Here is a 12845-nt window from a genome sequence, read left to right on the forward strand (position 1 = left end):
CATCATCAAACGCTCATTTTCTTTTGTATAAATTAATGCTATTCACTTTTTCTTTTGCTTAGGAAATCTTTCTTCTTCTACCTAGGTAAAGCCTTCCATCTCTTCTTGCCCTTCTTCCAGTTCCTGTTCTTCATAGCTCTCTCTCTCTCTCTCTCTCTAGCCCTCCAATCCTCCAGCCCTAATTGTTCACTCTTCTGCACTTGCAGCTTCCCTTTCATTTTTCTCCGGCACCCACAAAATCTCCATTTTTATTTGTTTTTCTGGAAGCCTTGTAGGAAATCCCATATATCTTTGTTTGTAGCTAGCTGTTCGTTAAACAACACCAAGAGGTCTTGTTTCTTTTATTTCTTTGGTGCCTAGATCTGATCATCAGCCTCCGATCATCCCCGAACTCTCTTTTCCTAATTGTATACTTTGGCCCCCTTGGCCTGATCCACCTTCCAGCTCCCCATCAGCTTCTCTTAATATACTCTGGTCTCCTCCTTCAATTTCATAAGCCTAGCTCTTTCTTATCAAATTGCAAATTAAATCTGCTTTAATCTTTAATCACAAGTGAAGTGCTGCTCCTGCTTCAAAGATCCCAGCAGTTCTTTAGAAGCAAACAATTATAATTTTAGAGAGGGCTAATTGGAAGCCTGCAGGTGATTAAGCGCCTAGCTAGCTGAGCAGAGTCAAGAGGCCGGTCGACATATTGGGGGGGGAGAGAGGCCGTAACCTGTTGTAATTTGCGCCGCCCAGCTACAGAGACCGTCTTCCTGCGTGGAAACAATCAATTGTGGAGTACTACTACTGATCAGCGCAGGGACGAGAAATAGAGGGATGCGGTAATGGCCAGCGGTTTATTAGGGCACGCTCTACAGCTTCCATCCACGCAGCAGAATGCACTGAGAGAGCATCACCACCACCTGCATATGAAAAGTACGACGCAGTCAGAAGAGGAGAACAGCGGCAACACCAGTGGCGGCGGGGCTCACAACAACAACAACAATACCCAGATGTCCGGTGGCGTAGGCGGAGGAGGAGGGGAACTGGCTCTGACAGGCGCTGAAGCCGGGCGGAGGCCCAGGGGACGGCCGCCCGGGTCAAAGAACAAACCGAAGCCACCCATCATCATCACGCGCGACAGCCCCAACGCTCTCCGATCCCATGTGTTAGAGATCGGAAACGGGTGCGATGTGGGAGAGAGCGTCGCCACGTTCGCTCGGCGGCGGCAGCGTGGCGTCTGTATCCTTAGTGGCAGCGGCACGGTCACCAATGTGACTCTGCGCCAGCCAGCGGCGCCAGGAGCTACGGTGACTCTGCACGGCCGCTTCGAGATCCTCTCACTCTCTGGTTCCTTTTTGCCGCCCCCCGCCCCGCCGGGCGCCACGACGCTCACCATCTATCTTGCGGGTGGGCAAGGGCAGGTAGTGGGCGGGAGCGTGGTGGGCGCCTTGTTGGCTTCCGGTCCGGTGATTGTGATGGCCGCTTCCTTTCTGAACGCCTCTTACGACCGTTTGCCGTTGGATGATCAGGAAGAGCAGCAGGCCGCCGCGGTGCAGGCACAGCAATTGGCAGCAGTGCAAGCTGGCCTGGCTCCGCCTCATGGCGGCCAGCCCAGCAACAACAGCAGCCAGCTCACGGACGTCTCCAGCAGCAACCAAAACGCCATTGCCGCCCAGTTGTACAACGTGCCCCCCAACCTGCTCTCGAATCACCAGGTACCAGCTCATGCAGATGCCTATGCCTGGGCAGCAGCTGCTGCCAGACCTCCCCATTATTGACGTCCTCAACATTCATTTTGTAGGAATAATCTCCGACTCATGCCTACAGCAGCATGGCTAGCTCCCTTAAGAATGCTTGTGTTTTAGCTTTCTGATTTGCACATACCTAATTACTAGCAAAAGATTGTCTTGTAGTCTGTCAATTTGATATGCAAGCATTTCAACCCTTTCTTTATCACATTTACCACCCCTAATTCATTCTGAACCCTTAATCTTGTCACTGAGGGCCGTATATAGCAATTAGGGAATCGAAATGAGTACGTGTTATTCTGCCTAAACGACAGAGCAAGGCTCATTTGAAACATTAAGGTGACTAGGTCTCCCTAAGCAGTGGTTAAAGGACTTCATCATGATCTAGTACATACATAGATTGTTAAGGATCTAAGAATTGTATAAATTTAGGGTTTGGAGGTAGAATAAGTAAATTAGGGTTCTTATGATATATAGATAAATATATGAAAGGTTATATATGTGACCAAATGGTACAATTTCTACCTATTGGTGGTATTGGAGTAGAGACAGTGGTTTGTAGCCACGTGCTCTAATCCCCTTCCCAAAGAACCGTACGTGATACTCCAGTAGCCAGTAGGTCCCCTCCCTTGAGCTAGCACTGAATCTACAAAATCCTCTTCCTAGCGCTAACCAAAAGTGGCCAGTAGGTCCCCTCCCTTGAGCTAGCATTGAATCTACAAAATCCTCTTCCTAGCTATGTAAATTAGCGCTAATGGTTTGGGGGACTTCACTAAAACACTTCTTACACTGTTTAGAAAACAACAAACTCATTTTTGGCCATTTGCTTCACAATAATAGAAGGTTGCACATCCTTCATGTGCTTTCATTAGAGTCTGATTATTTAGATTTATAGACAAAAATAGGATGGTGTTTTACTAGTTAGGGTTACCCTAAACCGCTCCTTGGGACCATAAATTAAGTTTGAAGAAAGAGCCTCAAAGATGTCCTACAGCTCAAAAGAGTATCTTTCAGGTTGCAAATGTTGAAAATATGTTGTCATGACTTTAAGTCGCCACATAGTGCATCATGTAAAATGTGAAAGGGATTTTTGAGGTGTAACAATGATGTGTGGATGGGAAGCATTAACTCAAATATTTTGATTTTGTGTAGTTCATCAATTCGTTGAATTGACGAGTTATGTAGTTGAATGCATGCTCTTAAGACAAGAGATCCAAACCTGGACGTACTAGTTAGCATAAGTGTCTTTCGATCATGATTGTGTGAAACTGTTATCAAAACTAGTCTTACTAGGGTAATGGTATTGAAGCTTCATTTTACAAGTAGTCAAGTGAAGAAGCTTTTTGAGGAAAGAAAGAGACTTGAACTTCCGAGATGTGCTTGTGATGAGATGTGGGTAAGCTAAGGTTTTTGTTGTTATTCTCTTTGATGCACTAGAGGAGGCTGATGTAAACACTTTTATGAGATTCATTTAGCAGATGATGTTAATGTCATAGTTTACTCACTGAAGAAATTTTGGAAGGGGAAAAACAGATTCATGCTTGAATAAGGCTAGATAAGTCTTTAGCTTTGGTTTTCAAATTTTGATGCTAATAGACCCTGATTTGTAATCATTGTGAATTATCTAATCACAAAGTATGATTAGAATGTATAGAATCTAATAATTTACATACTAGATACTATGAATTGGGATGCATATTTACTTAATCAATCATATACTATTTTTACTATCAGTTCTCATGTTTCATAACTTAAATATATAGCTGATTGAGATTGGAGCAATAATAAAGAGTAAGTGGTAAGGTACCTACTATTTTTGATACATAAAATTTCAGTTTATATGGAAGATACACAATCCATGACAAGATTATGCCTCACATGTTATGCACTTTTGATGTGTAGGCCATCAACACACTTTTTTAGGGTGAGGGTAATTTTCATTCTCCGATATGGTAGTTACACCACCAAATCTAGAAGAATTATTTTGAGAAGAGATTGAAAATATATTTTAGAAAATTTCTTTGGATAATCTCATTTATTGAGTAGCATTTTCCATCACAACAAAGTTGATGTTATGTTAGGGGACTTGGCTTAAATTTAGATTATTCATAATCTAACTTATTAGTTGTTGCCATACTTTCTCGTTTTATTGACCTCTTCATCCTTCCTTCATTAGTGATAATCTCCTACTCATGCCTATAGTAGCATGGCTCCCTTAAGAATGCCTTTTTTTTTTTAAAGTTTTCTTGATTTACATATACTTTACTAGAAACTATATTGTAGTCTATCAATTTGATATACAAGCAATTATTCAATCCTCTCTTTATCATACATACCACCCTAACTTATTCTGAAACCTTAATCTTGTTTTTGAGTGCATTATATAGTTAGTGATTAGGGGATTGTCAATGACTACATGCTATTCTACCTAAAGGACAAACATTAAGGCTTATTTGAAACAAAAAATTGACTAGGTATCCCTAGGCATTGTTATAAATATGTTATCATGACATGGTTATGCCTCTCAATTAATGAAGGTTTGACTCAAACTTTTAAGGGTCATGATCTATTATTTTTCTATTTTTTATATGATGATGTACCAAAAACTTTGACCAATCATCAAAGAGAGTCTATCGGTGTTATAAAAATTGTATTACACCACTGAAAGTAGAAGGATAACTATTTTGAATACATATAAAAAATATATTATTGGACTCGTCCTTTTGGATTATCTCATTCATTGACTCAACATTTCATTAAAATAAATTTGATGTTATGTTGGGGATTTGGTTTGTTTTTATATAGGTCATAGTATAGCTAATTATGTTCTACTAGTATGTTCTAGGTTGATTCATGATGTGTATATCCTTTGCCATTATCTAGACTCTTGCTTTTCTTTTTGTATGTTGTATGTTTGTGAAAGTAGAGGGCGAGGTTATGGATGGGATGCATGCAGGGATTTTAACATTCTAGTAAGTATGGAACAAATTAGTGCTACTGATCTTCTAAAACTACATATCCCTTAGGGCACACAAGTAGAAGGTAATATTAATTTCCAATGGGTAGTTTTGAGTAGACTTTGATTTGTGCTCTATGTCTCATTAGACAAATGTTCCTAGTGTACTTGTGTGATATGTCTTGCTTGGTGTTCAACAAGGTGAACTTGTCATATTTATTGGAGAACATAAAGATACAATGATTCTAATTTAGGGATAGTAGTTCTTAGAAACCATGATGGGAAGATGTGGTATAGGGATGGGAAATTATATTTTCTAGTCTTTGTCATTTCTTTCTTTGTAGTGTTGTAATGATCTTGGTTGTATTCATAGCCATTGATGTGGAATCCTTTTATAAGTCCATTTACAAATAAAAACTTTTGAAATCAAAAGAATCAAAATAATTACACATGGGTAAGTAATTTAGGATTAACCTGCAACCTAAAACCAACAGAGTCAAAGACTATAGTAGTTGTGAGCAGGAACCCAATCTATAGACAAGCAAAGACCACCTATCACCTGTCAGCCTAATAAGGAGTTACAGACAGTGGGTCAATCAAAGCCTATATATATACAAAAAATAATCTAAAGCCAGCATCACAATCCACCCAGCAACCTAGGAAGGCCTTGTGTTAGGACATGTGTGTTGTTGTATAAAAATTAACACATATACACAAAAGAACATAACGTTCAAAAGATAACTGGATAGAGATTTGTACAAAAACCGCTTCGTTTTAAATTCATTTTTGTCCAATATAAGAATGAGGCATCATTTCAATGATCTTATACAAAAAAAACTATTGGGTTGTGAAGGTCCACCAGGCAGAGGAAGCCCGGTTCTTCAGTGAGACGGACAATGGCTAAGCCAAAAAAACTCATAAGTAGAGATAGAATTCTCACCTACGTCCATATAGACAAGACAATAGATTCATTAGCCTTGAATACGTATTACATGTGTCAACAAACCATCAGTTGATATCCATGTCTTGCTTAGAATTTTTTACTTAAACCTACCATCCATTAAGTAAATTAGAGAGTCACATAATGCCAAGTATTAATAACCCTCCAAAAGTAAGTTGTTTAAAACCTAAAAGCTATATTTTTCCAAGTGGTTTAAATTATGATTAGAAGGCCATCACCCCTTTTGATCCAAATGTTAACATAATTTTATTTAGAATCTCTTTTGTTATTGGTTTCAATCACTTTTTATTTCTTGGACCCTTCCAAAAGTAGATAAACCTAGAGAAGTATAATTCCCCAAGTTTTCATTGTGATCAGAAGGCCACCACCCCTTCTCATCCAAGTGTCAGAATATCCCTTTAATGTTTCATTTTCTAAAACTGTGATGTATTTAAAACCTGATGAATCTTTTAAAATTACAAGCCCACTTTATGGGCATCAAAAGGCCATTACCCCTTTTGATGCAAGTGTCTTGACAAGTAATCATTCGAAATAGTAGAATTCAAATTTTGTACAATCATCCCTTTCAATTGAGCCCTAACAATTCCCGGAGTAAAATTTTATGTATGGTTTTTAGAATGCTAAAGAAATTGAAAGAAACCCTGTGAGTTTCACAATTAATCCATTCAATCGACCAATCTTTCAAGCTTTACAACATTAAGATTCAACCACAAAGGTTGCATCCCTTTTTGAGAAATTAAAGCCTCTAATCAAACTCAACCATAATTTCCACCTTATATGAAGTTATATAGTAGTAAATTATCAAGGCCAATTTTTGAAATATCTATGCTAGAGTCAGACACAACTATATTCGATCACCCCCATATGGTATTGAACCACAGGCAAGCAACACTAACCATGGTTTCAGTTTCATCACTTTGTTGAAAGAGATCTTTATCCAACACTATGTTTCAAGTCAGAACAACCTATGTACAAATGATTCATCTACATCCAATAAAACCCTCCCAATTGGGTTTTTTTAAATATAACCAGAGAATCATTATTATAACCAGCAAAATACAGGCGATCCAATACTCATTACATCAACTAGTAATGCCAGAGTAAGAACCAGAGCATCGACTGATAACCAATGGTCAAGAAGACAACTTGAAACAAAGCTATGATCTTAGGAATCTTCAAAGTGTAAACATAGAAAAGCCAGTAAAGATTCTCCATAATCAACGAAGCTCTAAAATTGAATTACTCACCTACACCCAGTAAAAACTCGGCAAATTTTCTCATTCATCTCAGATAAGCATAAAAAGCAGTATGATTAGTTCAAGCATTTGTACAAGCCAGACAAACCCACATCAAAGGTAAACGTTTCTAAAACTATCATGCCAAAATTAATTGTACCAACTAGCAGGTATTATGAGGAGCCAAGCAGAACTAACAAGCTATCCATATTTGGGAAAAAGTGGATCACCTAAACAACAATACCATGGGAGGTTAGTAGACAACCATTATAGAAATGTTTAAAAACGGCTTAGTAGACAACCATTATAAAGGTAGATCACCAGCTTTAAAAACATAAAAAATCTTTGGTAAAAATCTAGAATGTCAGATTTTAGCAGTCAAAAAAGCCGACTTATATTCAACAAATAGGCTACAAAGTGTCAGGATTTTGGCAAAACGGGCAAGGGAGCCCAATGATAGTTAAAAGACCAGTACTACCCAGAGTCTAAAATTTAAGTCAAAACTAGTTTATAAAAAATATATCCATATCAAATTATTGTCTTGAAAACCATTTTCAAAAACTAGAAATAAATTAAGCAATTATTACAAATGCAAGTGTGTGTTCCCAAGCTTGAGTTATAGAATCAAATTTTTAAAAGACTGTAAACAACTTCTAGTTTTGATGTATGATCAAAGCTTCAGGTCATAGCTTAAAACCATAACCCACAGTGCCTATTTGCATGGGATTAAAAGTGTTGATGTATGCCAAGATTCCTCTAACACGGTAGTCTAGCATGGCCATCACCAGATTTATAACGATAAATTAGGATAGTTGGTATAGTCATCAACCAAGTACTAGATAAAGAACAAAACCTGTGAGGAGGCATCATCATCATTATCACCATGTTGCAATAGTTAAACTCTAAGAGAAGCCACCATCATTCACTCTAACTTTCAATAGGTTTTAATGAAAATAAAATGGTAAAACAAGGGTAAGTGAGGGTATAGAAAATCCTCACCTTGGTTAAATAGGCAACCCATCTGCCAGTGGAATCCACCTCACAAAAAAGACAGAAAGGGAAAATCCCAATGCGATCGTAGACTGTAAGATCATGGGCTCTAAATCCTTGCAAGGCCACACCATAGGACACACGTCAAGCTGGCATAGGGGATAGAGAGAGAGAGAGAGAGAGAGAGAGAGAGAGAGAGAGATCATGCGGGTGAGTAGTGATGCAACAATATGCAGGACATGGAAGCGCAATTGCTAAAAAATTTAGCATAGGGAAGAGGGCAAGTTTCAATGTTTGCATAGAGGCCGTAGACACCGACATAATCATAGGTGGGTGGAAGGGAAATTCCCACTAAGGCAACTGAAACGGGTATTTTGCCAAGGTGTGAGGTCCCACCAACCAAACTAATCAAAAGAATAAACCAAAACCTCATTAATATCACAACCCTAGATTTGAGAGCACCCAACTAAAAAGGGTTATTTTACCAAATAAAGAATAGGATAGAGCAATAGACATATCAGTCCAAACATAAGAACAAAGCCTAGACAAAAGCATTAGGTATGCAAAAAAGAGCTATTAGTAGGACAACCATCTCAAGGTATTATTTATCATGACAAGGTAGCATTCCATATTTAGAGGACCTATTGTCAACAGATAGTTTCTATATCTTTCATCTATAAATTAACCAAAAGGGGAGTAACCCATCAAGATGTCAAGTAGGGAATCAAGATAATTATCCATACAAAAAAGCTACCAATGATAACATAATTGTTCAAAATAAAATAAATTTACATGATGCTATCAGCCAAAAGACCCATGGTTAAAAGTATCCCACTAAGGTGCTAGGTAAAATATCAAAGCAATCCCCCTTAAGAGCAAATATTCATTAGCAACAATATATCTAGCAAAAGCCGGTATAGTCTTATGGTAATCAACCTTAAGCAAATACAACCATCATCTCCAATAAGGATGACACCATTAAAATGCTTAGGTGAACTGTAAAGGATGAATGCCATTAGCTTCATTCTGCACAATTGAGTCAGATCCTACCATTGACACCAAAGCAAGGGTAAATAAAAAAGTGTGTGTGTGAGTCGAGCTAAGTATAGTGACCAAGTGTGTATGTGTGTGTGTGTGTGTGTGTGTGTGTGTGTGTGTGTGTGTGTGTGTGTGTGTGTGTGTGTGTGTGTGTGTGTGTGTGTGTGTGTGTGTGTGTGTGTGTGTGTAGAGGGCTTACATAAATATCTCTTGAACACACATGCTATAGGTATTTTTAGAAGGTGGACAAAACTCTAAGTTTGTCGTTCTTTTTTTGGGCACTATCACATGGTAAACCCAATATGTGTGCTCTATCTCATAGATTAACTCCACATCTTTAAGCTTTTCTATCTCTTCTTTTATTTTCCTAGCAAAGAGTATCATGATAAGTATATGGTCTTTTCGTTGAGGGTTTTGCATAATCTCACACTCATTTTTCATAGGAATTGTGTGTTGACATATATCTAGATCTACCCCTTTAAGTTTTTATAGGTTACATTGTTGCTTTGGGAAATCAAAACAAATATCCTTCCCATTTCTAGCTAGCAATCCTGCTCTTGATCTACCTTTTTTAGTATTTGAGCTACCCGAAGTTATTGAATCCTCTTCTATCTCATTTGCATCATTATATTAAAAGGTAGATTCATCCTTGTTATTAGACTCACACAAGTCATTAATGTCCAGAGATTTCTTCTTTTGTCTTTAATATAGGTATCTCCCCTCTCAATCTTTGGAATCCTCTTCTAGATTTTTGTCATCTCCATTCAATATGGACACCATCTAAATGGTCATTATGGCATATTGTGTATAGTTTTGTACAATTTGAATTATTGACACATACATCCATTGTTACCAAAACTTGAGTCCATTCGAATGGTTCAACTAAGTGTTCAAGAAATGGGTCAAGAATATGTTCTTCATCGTCAACATCAGGAGCTAAGATGAAACCTTCAAGCTGTAAACTACCATCATCTAAAGCTTTTCATATCCAAAGTTATGTTGTGTGTTTTACCATGATGGCACTATGATTTTGGTAGTGGATACTGGGTCAATTTCCTCTAGTGGGATCTTAGACAAATTCATAAACTAATGGTCTTCCAAATCGATCCTCATAACTAATACAGCCTATCAAGGGTATATATAATTATATCTCGAGTCGCAATCATCACATAAAAGGTCTTCTCAATATGATATCACAATTTATCGACTGGCTGCCAAACCTCACCACATCAATGGTAGAGACCAAAAAACCATAGAGACTAAAATGTCAATCCGTGGGACATAGCTGAGCCGACTAGTGCATGGAGGCTACAAGAGGTTTCTATTCTCTTGAAAAACCCTAGTCTATCTTACAAATTTGAAGTAAAAATCTCAAGTGTGTAATAGACACTAAAAGCTACTCTACTTTACCACAAGCATCCATTTGGGGTAGCTATAGGACTCGAAGTCATATGCACTCAAATCTACTACATGAATAGGCCATGCCATATTAGATGTTACTAAGACATCAAATCTACTTGGGAAAATATGCATCTATTAGCAAAAAATTATTTTTAGCGAGTCAATTTGGAGGTCAAAAGCACTTGATATCGTCCTCTAAGCATGCGCTATCCACTACTAACCTTAGAAATTGGTTTTTGCATGTGTTTTGTGTAGTATAATCAAAAATACCTTGTAGATAGGTACACTTGAACCTCACAGAAATTGCAAGAAACATTTCTTAAATAGAAGAGCTTTTATGTGGGAACATACATGTAGCAAGTATCAAAATAGAAATGCCACGTTGTATGAAGGAGATACAAGCACAAGAAGCAAGCTGATAGCACTACAAGAGGTCACTGAGAAACTGGCACTTTGATTATCGATGGTAGAGTCATGGCGTTGGTATGTCTGATGAAAAGTGAGTTTGAGAGAAGGATTTTTTAGTTAAAAAAATTTCCAGTGTTTATACTGTCAGATATGTTGATGGTGCAAAAACTTAATTTTTGGCTCTTATAATGGCACTTAAACCGATAATTATATCGAGTGTAAACAAGGTTCTCCCAGATAGCTAGGAGTCTAGGACCTTGGGGGGGTCGCTATGTATAAATTGTGTATATCACGTGCGTTCAAGGACTATTTTTAGAAATCCTTATTTGTGAATTTTTGACAAATAAAATACACCACTTTTGTATTCAATCTGTAAATTTTTTTGCCAATTCCATTTTATGGGACCCTTTTGTATGTGAAAATGTGAGAATAAATGAAATTTAATAACTCCTTCTGTTGCACTCACGTGATAGTCACATAATTATTAATTGACCTCTCCAAGACCAGGACATTGGCTTTAGAATCTTTTTGCTTATAGGCTTTGATTGACCCATTGTCTATAAATCCTTGTTAGATTGATGGGGGTAGGTGGTCTTTCCTTGTCTATACATTGGATTCATTCTCATAGCTACTATATTCTTTGAATCGACTGGTTTTAGGTTGTAGGATAATCCAAAATTACTTACCCATGTGTAATTATTTTGATGCTTATGATTTCAGGAACATTTTACTTGTAAATAGACTACTCTTGGATGGACGGTTTGTTTGAGGACTATCCATAGAAATTGGTAAAAGCATGGAAACTTCTATGATGGACTATGAATGACATCCATACTATTTTCTAATGACTCTCATCAACTTGATGACAAAGTAGGCTCATACTCAATGGACATATGGCCTTAACATTGAGTATGGTGTATGGGTATGGGTGGGCACATACACACACACTTCATTAAGCTATGATTGCTTCATCTGGCTACACACACACACATGTGGTTTTCCACCCATTCCAGATTTATTATGGTGCTTGGATTTGGTGCACACACACACATACTTCACTTTAATCTATGGTATACTAGCTAAAAATTCCCCTGATAATCAATCTACCCTATACTTAGATACTCTTGTCTCAAGACTTTAATAGCACTACTAATTGGACTTGACCATATCCACTGGAGTTCTATCCACTTGATGCTTATAAAAACCCTAAATATTTCTCATCCCATGGGACGAACCCCTTCATGTACTGTCTTGGCATAAATAAATTGCTAAGGTAATTAAATAGGGGGTAAATATGTTTTATTTATTGTTAAAAAACCCTTGAAGTGCTAGTTCTCTTTAGTGGGACCTCACCCCTAAACTCATTTTCAGTGGAGTAATAACCCTTGTTTAAATTGGGTACGTTGACTTTATTTGGTCTCTCCTCCCGAGCGTGAAGACATTTTTGGATATGTACCTACAAGCACTCTTGCCTGCCTACTGCATAGTGGCTTTTTATCTCGTTCCCCCTCCTCTTTCCTCCTTGTGCTATCACAAAGGACTCCTACTATCATAAACATACGGTAGCTATGTCCCCTGCAAACTTGGACTCTCGGCCAATTCTATAAGCAATCTTCTGTGGAATGTCATAAAATATAATATCTAACTTTATCAAATTATTTTCTCATATTAGACTGATCATTTAATATGGGAAGATAAAAGGGGAACAAGAGTTAGGATATAGATATGTGTAGCTAGACCTATCTCAACAGGGGACCAAAAGGAGAAATGGTTGCATCTCAATAGGGGTCCAAAAGGAGACGGTCTAAAAAAGAGAAATGTGCAATAAGCACTTCTAGATTTACCTCAGCAAGGGACCAAGAGGAGAGATGGTTACATCTCAATAGGGGTCCAAAAGGAGATTGTCTATCAAAGAGCAACGTGTATCTAATGGAGGTTAAAAGACCTTAGGGCTAGCTTCATTAAAGACCTCCAAAAGTTGGTGTTAAAAAGTCCTTTGACCTTAGGCAAGCTAGGGCTAGCCTTGAGGTGAGAATCCTACCCAAGCATGGGGTGCTTGTCGTGATTGCTAACTAAAGTGCTTAAAGTTTTTGTGGGAACCTTGCCCAAGCTTGAGGTGCTTC

The 12845-nt window shown here is 38.0% G+C and overlaps 1 pseudogene; it reads left to right on the forward strand.

The window, feature by feature from the left end:
* Positions 1-209: 209 nt before the first annotated feature.
* LOC147420714 (AT-hook motif nuclear-localized protein 16 pseudogene) lies at positions 210-1943 on the forward strand (annotated as a pseudogene).
* Positions 1944-12845: the final 10902 nt, after the last annotated feature.

Source organism: Adiantum capillus-veneris, chromosome 28 (genome assembly GCF_014529385.1).
Source record: "Adiantum capillus-veneris isolate H3 chromosome 28, ASM1452938v2, whole genome shotgun sequence".
NCBI lineage: Eukaryota > Viridiplantae > Streptophyta > Polypodiopsida > Polypodiales > Pteridaceae > Adiantum > Adiantum capillus-veneris.